Consider the following 17,520-nt stretch of genomic DNA (forward strand, 5'->3'; position numbering starts at 1 on the left):
TCAAGTTGTGAAACACACACTATCTGGGGATGGGGTGTGCAATAAAGCAAGGTACAATAAAACAAGGCATGCCTGTGCTAAAATCACAGCCCCACCACTGAAAATTAAGATTGATTAAGAGCTTAAAGGCAGAATCAAGGCAAAACCTCCACAAACTGTGAGGCAAAGGGAGAACTATTTTAAAAATTAAACAGTCAAACCCCCTTTGGCCTCCTAACCAACTCAGACTGTGATTGGTGAGACCAGCTGTGCCCAGGGGGAGGAGACCCCACCCACTACCTCCACCGGAAGTCATGAAGGGAAGCCAGACAGGGATTCCCAGAAAAGACAGGACAGTCTATGGAGCCCACCTTTGTGCCCTGTATCCTGGTCTAGGAAACACGGGGCAGGTGGGGCAGGAAGAGCTGGGATCAGGTTTTCTGGGTCTTGTCCGTTTGGCACACCAGGTTGGACGAGGGGATGTGCAGTGGGTCAGGAGTTCTCTAGACGATGAAGAGCTGAGGGGGCCCTGGGCACTGCCTCCTCCCTCTCCCTGAGCAGCACATCACCTGGCTCAGCCCCCACTTCAGGGAAGCTCAAACACCTGCGTTGGGAGCTCTTTCTTTCTTGTGTTTCATCTTTTTTTCAAGAATGAATAAAAAGGAAAACTACAACAGGAAGCAACTTCAAAAAGACAGCACAATACGACAATGTGAATGTCGTCCTCAACACAGAGGAAGAACGTCCTGCGTGTGAACTGCAACAAACATGAGACGTAAGCTCCAGGAACTATTTAGCATACTCAGAGAGGCTGAATAGGATCTTCAGTGAGAAAGGACGGAGATCAAAACGACAGAGACTAGAAAACAAGATGAAAGGAAGAGATGAACAGAGAGCAAAATGAGTACAGAGAGGGAAACAACAAAGATTGAAAATGCGTCAACGAGATTCAAGTCCACGTTGTAGACTGAACAACAGAAATGTAACCATTAATCAGGCATACAGATCTGAGATTCTCGTCAACAGAGGAAAAGGAGAAAGAAATGAAATAATGGTTTCAAAAAGAGAACCTGAGACATGAGAACGGAAGACAGACTCTGAACACACAGAAGTAAACTGGTAGTCTAGAAGGACCTCATGTGCCCCCATCCCACCAAAGAACAGAAGCAATTATCAAACAGGTGACTTTCCAGAAGCAAAGCATCTAGAGCAACCTGGGTTCATGGACTGCAAAAGTCCACAGTGTTCAGGAAAAAGCCACAGATGAGAGGTATACAACCATCTTCCCTAGAAAGTGATGGAAAATATGAAGAAAAGATGAGGCCTTGCTGTAGGTGAGACAGCCCGGAGTTTGCCTGCATGGAACCAGTGAAAGATGGCCTGGGATCCTTCCTTTGGGACATGAAATGCCAGACCAGGGAGCAGCATCTACAGATGTCAGAGAGGGAAAAAGTGGTGACCTAAAAATATAGCCCCACCACGTTATTTTTCATTGATTGAGGCACTTCCTACATCAATTCAGAGCCTAATAATTTCATTACTTAAAAAGTTAATAAGGGGCACCTGGGTGGCTCAGTTGGTTGAGCATCCGACTTCGGTTCAGGTCATGGTCTCTCGGTCTGTGAGTTTGAGCCCCATGTCGGGCTCTGTGCTGACAGCTCGGACTCTGGAGCCTGCTTCTGATTCTGTGTCTTCCTCTCTCTCAGCCCCTCCCCTGCTCATGCTCTCTCTCTCTCTCTCTCTCTCTCTGTCAAAAATAAATAAACACTTCTTAAAAAGTTAATAAAATATGATGAATTAAACCTTTAACTTTGAAACCAGAAGAAATAAGAGCAAAGTACCCACTGCACTGAATAAATCAGGTACCAATGAATTAAAACATAAAATTGATACGGTGAATCCCAAATCTAGTTCTTTGTGAAGACTGTTTTTGTTTTTCATTGTAATCCATCTCAAATTTAATTTAAAACGACATAAAGTGGGGCCCTTGGGTGGCTCAGTCACTTAAGTGTCCAACTTTGGCTCAGGTCATGATCTCATGGTTCATGGGTTCATGCCCTACATCGGGCTCTGTGCTGACGGCTCAGAGCCTGGAGCCTGCTTCCGATTCTGTGTCTCTCTCTTTCTGCCCCTTCTCCACTTGTGCTTTGTCTCTCTCTGTCTCTTAAAAATAAATAAATGTTTAAAAAATAATAATTTAAAACAACATATAGCAGATAGATTGGCTTGACCAGTGTCATTTGGGAATGAATGAATAAATCAATGTATCAAATGTTATACTAAGTTTTAGGAGACTATTTGCATAGCAGTGAGATTGGAAAAACTTTCCCAAGTAAGACTGCAAATCCAGAAGCAATAAAGTAAAGACGGGACAAATTTCACCTGGTAAATATTTTTTATACAGTATGCCCTAAGATACCACAAACAAAATGGAAATACATAAGACTGAGTTCTCCGACCACCCATCTGATAAACAAATATCAATATGCCTGAGTTACTAAAATCTATAAATTTATAACTAGAAAAGTGAAGATCAAGTACAGAAATAGACAAACATCTGGATCAACAGTTAACGGAAGAGGAAATTCACGGAACTAGTCAATAGGTGGTCAAGGTCATGCAAAGTGAAGCAAAGAAGTGATCCCATCCTCTTTCCCAGGCTTCTCACTGGTACCAATCATGAATATCTGGAACATTTGGTGCTAGCAAAAAAAAAAAAAAAAAAAGCATATTTATCTGCATAATTGTGCACCTTTCTTTAAAGTAAAAAAGAAGAGTGAGAGAGAGAGTGGAAAACAACCTGATGTCCATCAGCAAAGACATGCTTAAATAAACGCTATGGAAAATTAAATGATGCTCTTATGGAATGTGTTTTGAATTGTACATTAGCCCAGGGGATACTCATGATGCATCATAAGCCTACAAAAATTAAATTACAGCATGATCCTATTTTTGTAACACAAAATAAAGCAAAACCAAGATATATATATATAGAGAGAGATAGATAGATAGATAGATGTATATCATGGATGTGTGAGGACATGTTTATGAAGATAGTCCACATTACCATGAAATGACACTGATTACCGGGATTGGCTAATGCGAGGAGTGGGGAATGGAAAGGGGGTCCAGAAAACTACATAACTCTTTCTTCTGTTAATTTTAGGTTGTCTTACTTGCTTTAATTTAATAACAAAAATTAAAAATACAAAGCACTGATAAAATAGAGAAAACACAAATGCATCACTTTTGAAAGGTGACAGGAGATCACCACAAATAAGACTTTGTAAGAACAATAAAAGAACATTCCATGTAGAAACCTACGATAATAGCTTTGAAAATCTAAATGAAATGAAAAATAAACACATTGTGGAAATGACCAAACTGTAGTTATTCCAGGAAGGCAAAGATGGTTTAATCCCAGAAAACCTGGTAATATAATTAATGGTATCAACAGATCAAAAGAGAAAACTCTCTTTATTTCAATAAATGGCCTTAAAATACATGGATGAAACAGAAGCAAAAAGATATTTCCTTGACCTAATAGAAATGTACATTAGCATCCTTCCTGATAAAATTGTAAATAAATATCTTTAAAAATTCGAAATTAGATTCCTTTCTGGCCAATTCATAAGTCCAGAAAAAAACAGGTATAAATGTTGGAAAAGATAAGACAAAAATATCATTATTCATGGATCGTCTATATTAGGAGGAAAAGTAATGAGCTGCACGGTAAGTTTACAACAAATTAGATAAGCCAGAAATAGTGAGATAGAACAAGCGTAGAACACTTAGCTCTTTTCCTTTATTGGAGCAATAAAAAGATAGAAAATATCATAACAAGGAGTTCATTCACAAGAGGAACGAAAGAGCCATTTTAACAAAAATGTTCAAAGTCAATTGCAAATTCGATGGAGGGTCAAACAGGGAGACCTAACTCAAGAGTCTTGTCATGCTCATTAGTAGAAACATTAATGATGTAAGTATGACAATATGTCCAATCTTCCCAAACTAATTCATACCCCAAATGGGATTTTTCTTTCTCATAAAATGGTTCTGAAACTAACCTAGGAAATAAGTAAGCAGGAACAATCAGAAAATGTTTGGGGCAGAATGAGAGGAACTTGTGAAGATGAGTTGTAAACTTGCATCAGATGAAACAGGACTGTGCCTGCTGAACAGACTGATTGGGACGCCAAAATTGCCACCTTGGCCCAGAGCACATGGGACTTCCGCAGAAGGAAGGTAGGATTTCAAAGCAGAGGAGAAAGTCTTAGTAAATGGCTTAAGATCAAATGACTAATGAGAAAAGAAACAAATAAGTCAAATCCCCCTTCTCAGAAAGCATTAAAATTCATTCCTGGTGGATTTGTTAAAGTAAAATACAAAACAAAACAAAACAAAAAAACCCACCACATAGGAAGAGGGAGGCGAGTCAGTATCTGAACCGGGACCAGCAAAGACGGCATACAAGAATGTGTAAACAGAGGAACACTCATTTAAGATGGGGATAGTTTTGGGGCCCCTGGGTGGCTCAGTCGGTTGGGCGTCCGACTTCGGCTCAGGTCATGATCTCACAGTTCATGGGTTCGAGCCCCATGGTGGGCTCTGTGCTGACAGCCTGGAGCCTGTTTCCAATTCTGTGTCTCCCTCTCTCTCTCTCTGACCCTCCCCCACTCACACTCTGTCTCTCTCTCTCAAGAATAAATAAACATTAAAAAATAAAATAAATAAAATAGGGATAGTCTTAAACACACAAATTTTATATACAAGAAATAAAATGAATGCTACAACAAAGGGAAAAGTACTCACAAGATGTATGGTAAGCATGCATCATTAATCTATAAAAGACTCTTACAAAATAATAACAAAAAAAATTAACACCCCCATGAGGTAAATAGGCCAGAATCAAACCAGTTGTAAGAGAAAAATGCTGAAGAACCAGTAATACGTGGTAATAAAAAGTTCTGCCTCTTGTAATCAAAGAAACGCAAATTAAAATAACAATAAAGCATCATTTCTCTGACATCAACTCTACAGAAACTAAAGTGCACGAAATGCCCAGTGTGGTGGAGAGTGAGGGGAAACAGGTCTCGCGTGCACTCCTCACAAGTGCTATTTTGTGCACAATCTTTCTGAAATGCAATTTTATAAAATGTTTTAAATTGGGCACAACCTTTGACCAGGGACATCCCCCTCTAAGTCTTCCTGAGGGAAATGCAAAGGCAATTGTGACTAATTATCCACCTTGTCGTTCCCCACAATAATGTTTATAATAGCAAAAAAAATGTCCAATTGGGGCTGTTTACATGAATATCGTCACTTGTCTCTGATAGGCTAGCATCTATTCTTTTAGATTTATGTTAAGAATATTAACCCCCGTGGGCCAATGGTCACAATCTGCTTTTAGGTGTAGATGCACCTAGAAATACGATTGCACTTCAGTAAAGTAGTGACCACACTCATGCCTTGAAAAGAGACTACGAGGGTGTCTCAGGCTGACGTCCTGTCTTCTGTGACTTTCAAAACTTTTACAGTGAACATGATTTACTTTTACCTAGACATATATAGAAATATATATTTCCTTATAGATATACAGAAATATATATTTCTTTATATAGAGATATATGAAGTATATATATACTTATATAGAAATATATATATATATATATATATTTACTTTTATATAGAGAAAAAAACACTTCATTTTTGAGGCAATTTTTTTGTCATCAAGAGGGGAAGGAAAAAAAAAAGTTAGAGAGGGAGGGAGCCAAACCATAAGAGACTCTTAAAAACTGAGAATAAACTGAAGGTTGATGGGGGGTGGGAGGGAGGGGAAAATGGATAATGGCCATTGAGGAAGGCACCTGTTGGGATGAGCACTGGGTGTTGTATGGAAACCAATTTGACAATAAATTTCATATTAAAATTTTTTTTTCAAATATTCCTAACCTGGACAGAATTCTGGGAAATGTAACCAGTTGGAAGCTTTTCAAACAGCGGTACTTTGTGCGTGGCCTGTGTTCCTGAGGGGAAAACGGTCAGCATCACCCACACCTGCCCAAGTGGGTTCTTGTGTGAATTCGTAACTGCCCTTGGGTGTGCTACACAGTGGAGACTGGCCCGGGTCAAGTATTTGCTCTGCCCTAGACACTGGGCTAAGCCCTCTGCCTGCACTGATTCACTGAATCCTCCTGGTGACCTGTACTCTGTACTCTTATGATTCCCATTTCAAAAAGGAAGAGACAATGGGGCGCCTGCGTGGCTCAGGCTCAGGTCATGATCTCGCAGTTCATGAGTTCAAGCCCCACTTCAGGCTCTGTGCTGACAGCTGGGAGCCTGGAGCCTGCTTCCAATTCGGTGTCTCCCTCCCTCTCTGCCCCTCCCCTGTTCACATTCTGTGTGTCTCTCTCTCTCAAAAATGAACAAACATTAAAATAATAATAATAAAAGAAAGAAAGAAAGAAAGAAAGAAAGAAGAAAGGAAAGCACAAAGCACAGAGGGGTTGAGTAACTTGTCCGCATCACACAGCTTATACACAGAAGAGCTGGGTGTCTCCAGGACTGTTTCCTATGCCCATAGGCTGCTATCTCCTTTGTGGGCCCATCAGTCCTGCGGGGAGTAATTACTGCTTTCTTCCCTGGCCGCGTAATGTTCTTCTTTGTAACTAGGAGTCTGCGCAGAGCATTTCTTCCTCCCAAACGAACCATGCTTCTGCGGTGGCAGGCCCTCCCTGCGCCCGAGCCCTGTGCACGGCTAACTCTGTCCACCTCTGGGTCCTCTCCAGCCCTAGCTGCCTTCCTGAGCCCGCATCTGGGCAGGCCTGGAAATTGCCAGCTTTGCAGGAGGCGTGTTAATTGCTTATTTACTTGGGTCTCCCGGTACGATAAGCTCCCTGAGGTACCAGCTCTGTCTGTCCTGCTCATTATCATATCCTTGTTGACACGTGGCTCACATGCACGCATGCGTGCACACACACACACACACACTTCAACTGACCTTGAAAGATATTCTCTATCTTGCAAAAAATCCAACTGATGCCCATATGCCATAAAGTTCATCTCTTTCTTTACGTCATTAATCTCTCCGAACAAATATGGAATTTTTCTCAAACTGATTTTCACAAGGTACTATACCAAAGAGGAGGATAGAGAGGGGCGCGGGTTAGCACCTTTCCCAATGCACATGATCGTGCTCAGTGGTGAAGGCCAGGCCTCCTTGGCATGAACGAGGGTCTTGGTACGAGGGTCCTAGGGCTCACCTCCACCTTGGGGAGCTGGTCAAAAATCAAACCAAAACAGCATTTGGAGATAAAATTGGAATGAGGCTACAAGAACCATAGGATTCTCCTTTATAGAAATGAAGGAAGAGGTGTTCTGAGGTGAGAGCTGGAGTAAATAAATGAGTGAATGAGTGACTAGGTTAATTTAATGTCGTTAGTATGGTTCTATTTACTAAGTTTAATAATTTCTGTGGCATAGCTTCAAAATATCTAAGGCAACCTATAACATCAAATACCATCTGAAATGTGACATTTAAATTAAAAAGTCCAAGGTGATATCGAGCTTAATGAGAGGGTGAGGCTATTGCACCAGAAAGGCAGCGAGAGAACTTTCTGCCTGCCGCAGACCTTATGCTGCTCGGGAACATGGTTGCTTCCTCTCCTTCTCCTTCCAACCACATGGTAGGACCACATGCCCTCTCCCCCTTGAAATGTGAAATGTTAGCAGAATCTTATGAAATATAAACAAAAGGGACATGTCACTTCCAACGAAAGCCTCAAGACTGAGGGTGTGCTTCACCAAGTTCTCTCCTTCCTTCTGCCGTGAGAGGAGAGCAGACGGCATCCCAGAGAGAAGCTGCCACGTCAGTCTGGGTCCCCACCAGCCTTGGAGAGGCAAACAGCATTAGCAAGAAATACACCTCATGGCGCCTGGGTGGCTCAGTCCATTAAGCGTCTGACTCTTGATCTCACAGTTTGTGAGACTGAGCCCCACGTCAAGCTCTGCACTGACAGTGCGGAGCCTGCTTCGGACGCTCTCTCTCCTTTCTCTCCACTCCTCCCCCTGCTTATGTGCACACATTCTCTCTCTCTCTCTCTCTCTCTCTCCCTCTCTCTCTCTCTCTCTCTCTCTCAAAATAAATAAACATTTTTTTAAAAAGAAATACACCTCAGTTGTTTTAAGGCTTTAAAATTGGGGGGCTGTTTGTTACTGCAGCACAACCAAGCTTATTGTAACTGTTATACTGACACAGAGCAATAAATTTAACTGTGAGATTCCAGCAGCCAAGGAGAGCACATAGCATGCACCTATGCAATTCTTCTCTTTCCTGAGAAAAGGTAATACAAAAGTCCCTTAGGAGCTAGTGCTGAATCTCAGAATTGCTTTACTGGGATTTTTAAACAGGAGACAATAAGGAACCAAATAAATGTTTCACAGTAGGTGGTCTCTTCCCACTCCTCAATATTCGAATTAAGAAGTAGAGATATCACCTCCCTTCCAGAATTGGGATGAGGGACATTCGCAGCCATCTGACTGGCCTTCACTGACCCTGATTACCTGTCTCTGTCATCTGTCTGAGGCCACAGCAGCCTGTCGTGTTGGATGGGGACAACAGCTGTACATAAGTTGTCATCAAGACAGTGGCTAAAGTCTGCAAATGGTGTGATTATTCATACAGACGGGAATATGTTAAAATTATAGCTATTACTCCTCTCAGGGTCTGATGTTATCTTGAGAGAAGGGACTGTTGCAACTCAAGTCATGAACACATGTGGTGATATCATGGACCGTGTGTCCCCTGCAGAAGAGAGTGCCGAGGGCCACAGCTCTTACAAGATGACTGAGTTGAGTACAGCAGGGACCCGAATTTACTATAAATCACCTGGATTCCGTGACCCAGAATTGGAGTTCACTCATTCGCCTGGACAAAACTGGTTCGCTCATTTCCTGGAGGTGTGAGACGAGGACCACCCAAGTCCTGGCAGACAGCAGGGATATCAGGAGGGTCTCCATCGGATCACTTTTCTATGACAGAAAAAAAATCAAATTAAAACATTCATCCAATTAGTAAAATATATGGGTAGAAATGATGAACCGTTTTTGGATTTTTCTGACTTCCATGATCCCTTCGGAATTCAATTCATCATCTTCAACAACGTCAAATCCATCCACTCAGACCCCGGTGCATAAGTTAATGATATTTCAGCTGGAGAATTTGGGAGAATTGTGAAATTTATAAAAGAGATATTTGAAACTCTTCATAATTATGTCAAGTATGTCTAGATTTATCAGAACCGCCTACATTTTGGGAAGAGAAAATGTAATCTTTAACAGATAAGTTAATTAGCCCGATAGCCTGAGCATTGGCCAGGGAGTCAGAAAGTTTAGACTGATTCCTCCTTCCAAAGTCTTCAGGTAGTGCAATGTGACCACAGCCTTGTCACCTTACCCAGGCCTGCATCAGGGATTCTAGAAAATACCTTTTAGGAGCACCTGGGTTGCTCAGTGGTTAAGCATCAACTCTTGATTTCAGCTCAGGTCATGGTCTCAGGGCTCGTGAGATCAAGCACCACGTCGGGCTCTGCACTAACAGCACAGAACCTGCTTGGGATTCTCTCTCTCTCTCTCTCTCTCTCTCTCTCTTCTCTCTCTCTCCCTCTGCCCCCCTCCCCCACTCACACACTCACACACTCGCTCTCTTGCAATAAATAAATAAACATTAAAAAAATACCTTTTAAAGAATTGCAACTACAACATGGATGATCTTATTAAGGTAAGGCTACCTGCTTCTGGACTGATGAACTCTCCAAGGGACAAGGAGGGAGGGTGCCCTCCTGACAGGTGGACAGGGCAGATCTCAAAGCCTCCATACAGAGCGCAGTCTCCTTCCACATGCTGGGCCTGGGAACTTATCCAGGCAAAGGGCCCCCCTCTGCAGTGAAGGTTTCATGTGCTTTATGAATGAATTACCGAAAGGAAGGAAGGGCAGATATCAAAGTGCATCTCCCTACAGAAAGCTATTAATAATAATCTTTATTAAGCTCTATCTGGTGGTGTATTTCCCTATATTCAAAATTTTATCAGACCTACTTTAAGAATTAAAATCCTTGCACATTGGCTATTGTGGGATTATGTTTCAATTTTCGGTTTTTGCCACTCTTCTTTATATGGGATGCTGCAGAGAATGATACATGGTGCTTTAAAGTTATTATTATTGAAATTTAAGGCAGTATGCTTTTCAGCGTGTATAGCATTGCTTTGTTATTTATTTAGAGGTGTTGAAAAATCTGTGTTGAAATTAAAAATGCAATATATAAATCCATCTTTCTTTGTTTATTAAAATGTTTTGCTGCACACCCGATCTGAGACAGTCACCACACTAGTTTTTGGAAACATTAGAAAGAAATACATGTTTTGTTTTGTTTTGTTTTTCAGTTTTCTTGCCTCACACTTCCAAGTTCTTCATACCTTCTTACGTTTGAAAAGTTACAAACAGCTCCAAACACTGTTTCCTGTTCTTTTCCTTCCTGTTTTACTTTTATCCCAACGTGTCAGTTGACACGAGAGACTTCTGTAGTTAATATTCCTAATTAATATCTGTTAGCTGAGAATTGCCAACCTCCTCAAACCATCATCTATAAAGTACCTTTATAGGACTAATTTGTTTTTACTTTCATTTAGGTGCACTAATGCAAATTAAAGACATTAACTGATCAGGCATGAGAATAATTTATAAAGAAAAAGAAAGGGGCATGTCTTTTCTAACATAAAGTATATGGAATTGCTACAGAAATGACCCAAGTGAGCCCTACTGGTTTATTCAATAAGGGTCCTCTCAAATTCCATCTGTGAACATTTGGTCAGTCCTTTTATGGAGAAAAGACATTTCTCCAGGTTCATATTAATTTTTGTGCACATCTGTGCATTCACCTAATCCCTACCCACATACCACTTCAATTAAAATTAACGGAAGTCAAATCCTTGAGTGGTTTTAATTGCAATATGTAGATTATAAATGGCGCCCATCTTTAACCACACAAAAATTATTTTTTTTCTTGGCCTCTCTCTCAGGAATAATATTGAAGTATAGGGTTAGTTATTGTGAAAGAATTTTCATTTATTGTGTGGCCCCTGCAAATGATACTGAGACCTTACCAGTGGGCAAAAGGCCAATCAAAATTAATGCAAAAGTACAATTAAGAAGTATTTTAAAGAAATGCCTTTTCATTCTATCCAAGGGCATACGGGGATACACATTGCCAGAAAGAGGGTAATGTTGGGCATGCTTTAATGAGGCAAGCATAATTATATGTCAGCTCTATAAATGATGCAGTAAATGGTTTTCTCTCTTAAGTAGGTTAAATATTGTCCTTACATCTGGTTTACAATAGTCTCAAAATACTCCTCTCGCAGATTTTTCAAAGATAGACCTTAGACCAGGCTGCATCCAAATATCTGTCCTTTAAATCAGCAGAATATGATTTCATGTTCTCTTACCTCGCTTTTATGCACACCCCATGTTCTTTTGTGAAATGATTTCAGCCACACGCCGGTCAACCACCTAGAATCTTGTTTATACGCTCAAATTAAAACAAGGGACAAAACCACCATTACGAGCTCTGCCTTTGTTTTTGTTTGTTTGTTGTGTGTTTGTTTCAGCCAGAGCCAAAACTTCTTCCGTGTCCACAGCCCCCCAAAAGCAACAAGTAATTTCCTTTCTGTCCATTACGAGCAGAATCAGTAGTGCATATCGCATCAGCATTTTTTATCTTCAAGCAATTACGGCGTCTCGAATAATAAGCTAAGATAAATAGAATCGGCCATTGAAACAAAATATTATCAGGAAAGAAAAAGTCAAAGATGTCAGCAAGAAATGTCAGCTAGGTTAATCACACTTAATTTGAAAAGATGACTGTAACTTTAAGAATGTAGTTAGCTAGAGTTGGAGCTTAGGTTTTTATTTTACTACTTTATAGCCCGCTTCACAACTACTTGGACAAATACAAAACAAGAATTACAGTGCACCATAAGTTATTTTAATATCCTGTAGTGGTGCATACTTCCAATGAAATCCCAAGACTATTATTACGGTTCTCTGTTTGTGTGAAAATGTCAAGTTGTTTCGAGTGACTACATACTCTAAATTATATATAACTGTTACTTTATAGCTAATAGGCACTAAAATTACTTTAAAACAGAAATGTAAAGTTATATTTTCATCCTTTTTGACAGATAATAAAGCTTATTTATGAGACACAATTTTTCAAGCATTAAAACATCTCATGTTTACAAAAACATTAAAAATATTATTACTTGATATTTAAAGGAATGAAAACAGCAAAACCATTATGAAAATATTTGTCCTGTTCGGCGACGTCTCTATTCCGTCAAGCTGTCGTAACTTCATTTATGAAAGTCACGGGCTTAAATACTTCTAAAATTAAAAATATTTGCAAGTTCAACCAGAGGCCAATGATTTAATGTCTGTCTTGTTCCCTCATCTGCGGGCATGCACACGTGCCCTTCATACGCATGGCAGATGAAAGGTCGACACGTTTGTCTTCATTTTCACCTGCGCCCCAAGAAGCAGCTCCACTGACTTCTCCTACAGCTGCATCACTGGGTGGAGTTCAGTGTATCTGGGTTTGCTTGCAAACAAAGTTTCTCATTCCCCCTTCTCCAGTGGGACTGACTGCTTGATTATCCCTTGGGGCCTTGTCTTCTCCAATCCGTCCATCCGTCCCCGGTGCCCAGGGAGAAGAGCCAGGGAAGCCGGGCAAGACAGCACCACCTCCTGCCCATGTCAACTGTTCACGTTGTAGAGGAGGAAACAGAAAAAGTTGAACCCTCTCCCAAAGCCACACAGATCCCAGCGGCACGTTCCGCTCTTTGAACAGTAGTAAACGGTGATGCCCCTTCCTAGCAAGGAGTGGAAGTCAACCTTCATAGGAGGTTCCAGCCTACAAGAGTGATGCTGGAAAGTTACTCTACCCGGAAATCAATGTCGACCTGCTGTGGCTTCCCAGGCCATGGCTACCTTTCTCCAGCTGAGTCAGCCTGGCTGGGGCAAAGCACGAATAGAGAAGCCAGCCAGCCACAGCATGAGGCCCATGTTCTTTCAGCAAATCATGTGTTGAGCTAAGCCTCTGAGCCAGCTCCAGGCACTTGCTGGGAACGTGCAACGTGCCATTTGGGTGATGGCTTTGTTTCCAGCACTTCAGGCCCTCTGCAACTAAAGCCATCCCTACTGTGCGTCCAAAGCAAAATGCAAAGGGAAAAAATACACCAACAAAGGATTCCAGGAAAAGTAATCCCTTCCAGAGGGACGTGAAGGAAAACCACTTCCAAGGGTCATAGGGTGGATGTTTGGGGCTCTTGGCTGCCCACCGTCCGTGCCCTTCGCAACAGCACCCGGGTTTCCTTCAGAACATCGCTTCCTTCCTGGTGGATAACATCAAACTCTCCTGTCCGGGAACACGAAAATAGAGGCTATGGAGTTTTCCCTAAACACAGAGGCGTCTGCACCATGTCAGACCCCCTGCTTGGAGAATGCCCTTGTGTTTCCTGTTCCTGGTGTTCTGGAGAGAAGGTTCATCCTGGAACCCCCAGGTCCTACCAGGGAACCCGTTTTTCTGCACAAAGGAGCCAGAGCTGCATCAGACCCCCTGTGGCTCTCCTGGCATCTCTCCCGCATCATCAGCTTCCTAGCAAAATGGCAGCCTGGCATTCTTTGCAGCTGAACATCACACAGGGAAAGGAGAGACCCCCTGCTTCTCCTGGGCTCAACTGCCTGGAGACTGAACCGGGTCCTTTGTGGAGCCCATGTCTCAGGGCGTCCACTAACGAAGGAGCACTGAATCCTAGAACGTCCCTCCCAACAGCTAGTGTGAAGGCTACCACACCCACATCCACACCGAATCCTCTCAAGTTGTAAGTTGCAAGTTCAAGGACCTTTCTGTGTTGGTTTTGACGCCATACCCTTCACTCCGAGCCTACTGGGGTCTCTGTCTCTGGAAGGTCAATGTTCTCCAAGCTGCCCCGCTACTGTCAGGGTCACTTCCGCCCACCCCCAGGCTCCTCCAGTGACTTTCCATCAGGAAGATGTTTTCATGAACTCCCCATCTCATCTGCCTCTTTTGGGTAGGCCCACGCCCCCCTTTCCCATGGCAGGAAGGCAAAGTGCAGCCCCTGAGAAGGACAGGCTGGCCACCATCTGATCAGCGGAAGGCTCTAGCACAGGAAGGCTACCCATCCCCAGCACCGTCTGGGTCCACCCAGCCACCAGGAATCTCGGCTCCGCTGCCCAGGGCAGGGGATCTGTGCTCTAACACCACCGTCTCTGCAGGAGGCCCAGCAGGAGGCCAGTGAGCAGCTAAACAGGGACAAAATGTTTAGCTGTGTTTTAAAAGACTAATCTCTGATCACACCCCACAGACTTTGTTCCTCCTCCCAAGGCTTCATTAACTATTAATCCAGCTCACGGGCAGGGGAAGGGAAACCGATCTCTTCTGTATAGCAGGAGGGAAAAAATCATAACGTTGCAGAATTCTGAAACAAACAAAAAATGCTAGGAAGACATAAACATTGTCAAATCCCTTTCAAAGTTCACCAGAACACAGATGCACAAGTCTTTATGTGTGTGTTTCCACATGCACAGGTGTGAGCCCCAGAAGGCAGTGGATTCTGGAAATACCCAGAAACCAAAATAATTCTTAACCAGTGCTAAGGAATCCTTTGATCTGATATCAAGTTAATATTGGGTGAACTGGAGAAGCAGGGAGATTTACCTGTTGAGTTAACCTGGGGTTGTGTTCAGTCTATAATGGCAAACATAACAATTTCACATCCCAAGATTTCATGAGGGAAAACATGATTTTCTCGGGAGTTAGAACATATCCGATTATTATTGGCTAGCTCCAATGAGGGGTTAGTGAATAGGTGCCATCAGCCAAGGTGAAACGTGGTATAATGCAACCAAGTGTGTCTGGAATTTAGGTAAATAAAGGTACTACTCCAAGTCACAAGACACAGAGACATTCAAATAAAAGCTCATGAAATATATCTACTTAATAAAAGAAACAGAGTTGAAATCTTTGTGTTTCCCATGTCTAGCTCTTCAGAGGTATGAAGACTGCGTCTCTCCTGGTCTTTGATGCCTAGAGAGTTGTTTGCACCTCGACTTTTCCCGTCAGCCCAGAGAACAGGACTCCTCATGTGGTGGGATCTGTTCCATGGCCAGTAGGGCTGACCATGCCATCCCAGCACAGGGATGGCCCCCTGCCTGGGCCCAGACCATCAGGGCTCATCTTGCAGCTGTGTAACTGGTCCTGTGGTGGTCACGGCACACACGTCCCTCAGGTCAGAGCTATCTCTGGGACGTTAGCTGAACGTCCAATTCCTTGACTACGGTATGCATGGCCATGTTTTCTGTTGGGGCAGGGCAGGGGAAGGAATGACGCTAACACTGTTGAAGAAGACAGAACCCAGAGATGAAAAAAAACAAATAGGTTTTCAGCACTACACATTCAGTCTCTGATGCAGCCATATTCCTGGACCAGTCCTAGCCAAGTCCTGCTTTTGTATAGGGAGTCGTGACAGGGGACTCAGTCACTTACAACCAAGAGGACCCACAGCAGGTCGTCCTTCGTAAGCCTTTCTTTCTCCCTCTGTGGCTTCTTTCATGATGCCACAAACTGTTCACTGACCCAACAGTTAATGTACCTCCTTTGTTAAACGGCTGCCTCGATTTACAATTTACTGTGATGACCACCAAGAAAACCAAACACACTCCTTTCTTAAGCAGATTAGGGGAGAGCTTAACTATGAATAACAAAAGGTGTTACCCTTCATGACAGTTTATCAAGTTTATGTTCATAAAACATTGAAATTAGACGTCAATCAAATCTTAACAGAATCATCGCTAACTGTGCATCGAGACTGATTCGAGCGGAGAACTTGTACAAGATTGAAATCCAAGAGAGTGTATTAGGAGGTGGGCATTTGCTCCTCGGTGATAGGGAACTCAATTGAACCAGAGTCCAAATTTTTGGAACCGGCAGGGTCCCTGACGGCAGAACTTGTCCCAGGTTCTAGAGCAGAGTCCTGAAGTGATGCTCCAAGCAGTGCCGTGAGCACAGAGGCCGTGTGATGCAGTTTCCCCATCCGCAGGCTGTGCCGAGGTACCCTGCAGACACGGACGGTGCAGGGGAAGAGAACTGAAGTGAGTCAGAGCTGAGGAGTATGAACAGGAAGACAGGTCGGTTAGTTTAATCCTAAACCTTGCCCCTAACAGATGGAGAGTCAGCACAGGGCTGCTGGCGACTCCGTGTCCACAAGTCAAACATAGACAGGGGGATGGATGGCCCCCAGCCCAGGGTTTGATTCACCATCTAACTCAAAACCCTGAAGCCACGGGGAGTAACACCTTACAGATCGCAGTGCTGGGATGACACTGGGGCCCATGGAACAGTCGTACAGGAAACTTTGGTAAGGGACTGAGTCACGTCTACCCAACGGGATTCCTAACGGACGATGTCAGAGGCACACGTGAGGTCCGTATCTGCCTGGGAGACATGATTCTTCCTTTAGAGCAAATTAAACCTGAGAAGCACAGAGAAGTGGATCAGAAAGCTTGATGGAGGTTTACGAGCATGTGACGCAGGTTGTTACCCGACGGTGGGGTGGCCTCCGAGCGCGGGCTCCTGAGTCCTATCTGAAGGGAGGAGAGTGAACTACAAGAGGAAACAAATGCACAAGTAATCTTTAATAGACATCTTTTGGCTACACACTTCTTTTAAAAGCAATATATATCCTTCTTGAAGGATGGCGAAGAAATTATGAGAGCAACACCTAACTTTTCTTAAGAAATTGTTCCAATTTCTGTGAAAAATCTCCTTTCACACATACTCACACGCAAGTGCGCACACACACATAAACACACGCACGTGTACATGCACGCACGTATGCACATGGACGCTGGTCCTCCTGTGCACCTTCCTGAGCCCAAGTGTGCACCTCAGAAGGCCAGAGGGAACATGGGGACTCGCCCAAGAGTTTTTGAACACACGTGTATTTAGGAGGCAGTGATGTGCAGCCCACACCAGGCCCACGACGGTTCTCACAGCTGCGACACAGAACAAGCCTCCCGGGGGGGCCGAGGCTGCCCTGACTCTTCTTCTAAACGTGTGACAGCCCCGTGTGCCCAGCCTCAGCACAGCCTTCCTCTGAACTTGATTCTTTGTGTCAGGTGATGAGTTCGGAGATTTAGCAGAATCCCCCAAAACTGATGAGATAGGTTTTCAGTGGCTGATTAAATAGATTAAAAGTTTTAAATTTGTTTTTTAATGTTTACGTGTTTTTGAGAGACAGAGAGAGAGAGTACTAGTGGGGGAGGCACGGAGAGAGAGAGAGGGAGACACAGAATCCAAAGCAGGCTCCAGGCTCCGAGCCGTCAGCACAGAGCCCCACGCGGGGCTCGAACTCACAAATCGCGAGATCATGACCTGAGACAAAGTCAGCCGCTCAACCGACTGAGCC

Source organism: Neofelis nebulosa, chromosome 13 (genome assembly GCF_028018385.1).
Source record: "Neofelis nebulosa isolate mNeoNeb1 chromosome 13, mNeoNeb1.pri, whole genome shotgun sequence".
Classification (NCBI taxonomy): Eukaryota; Metazoa; Chordata; class Mammalia; order Carnivora; family Felidae; genus Neofelis; species Neofelis nebulosa.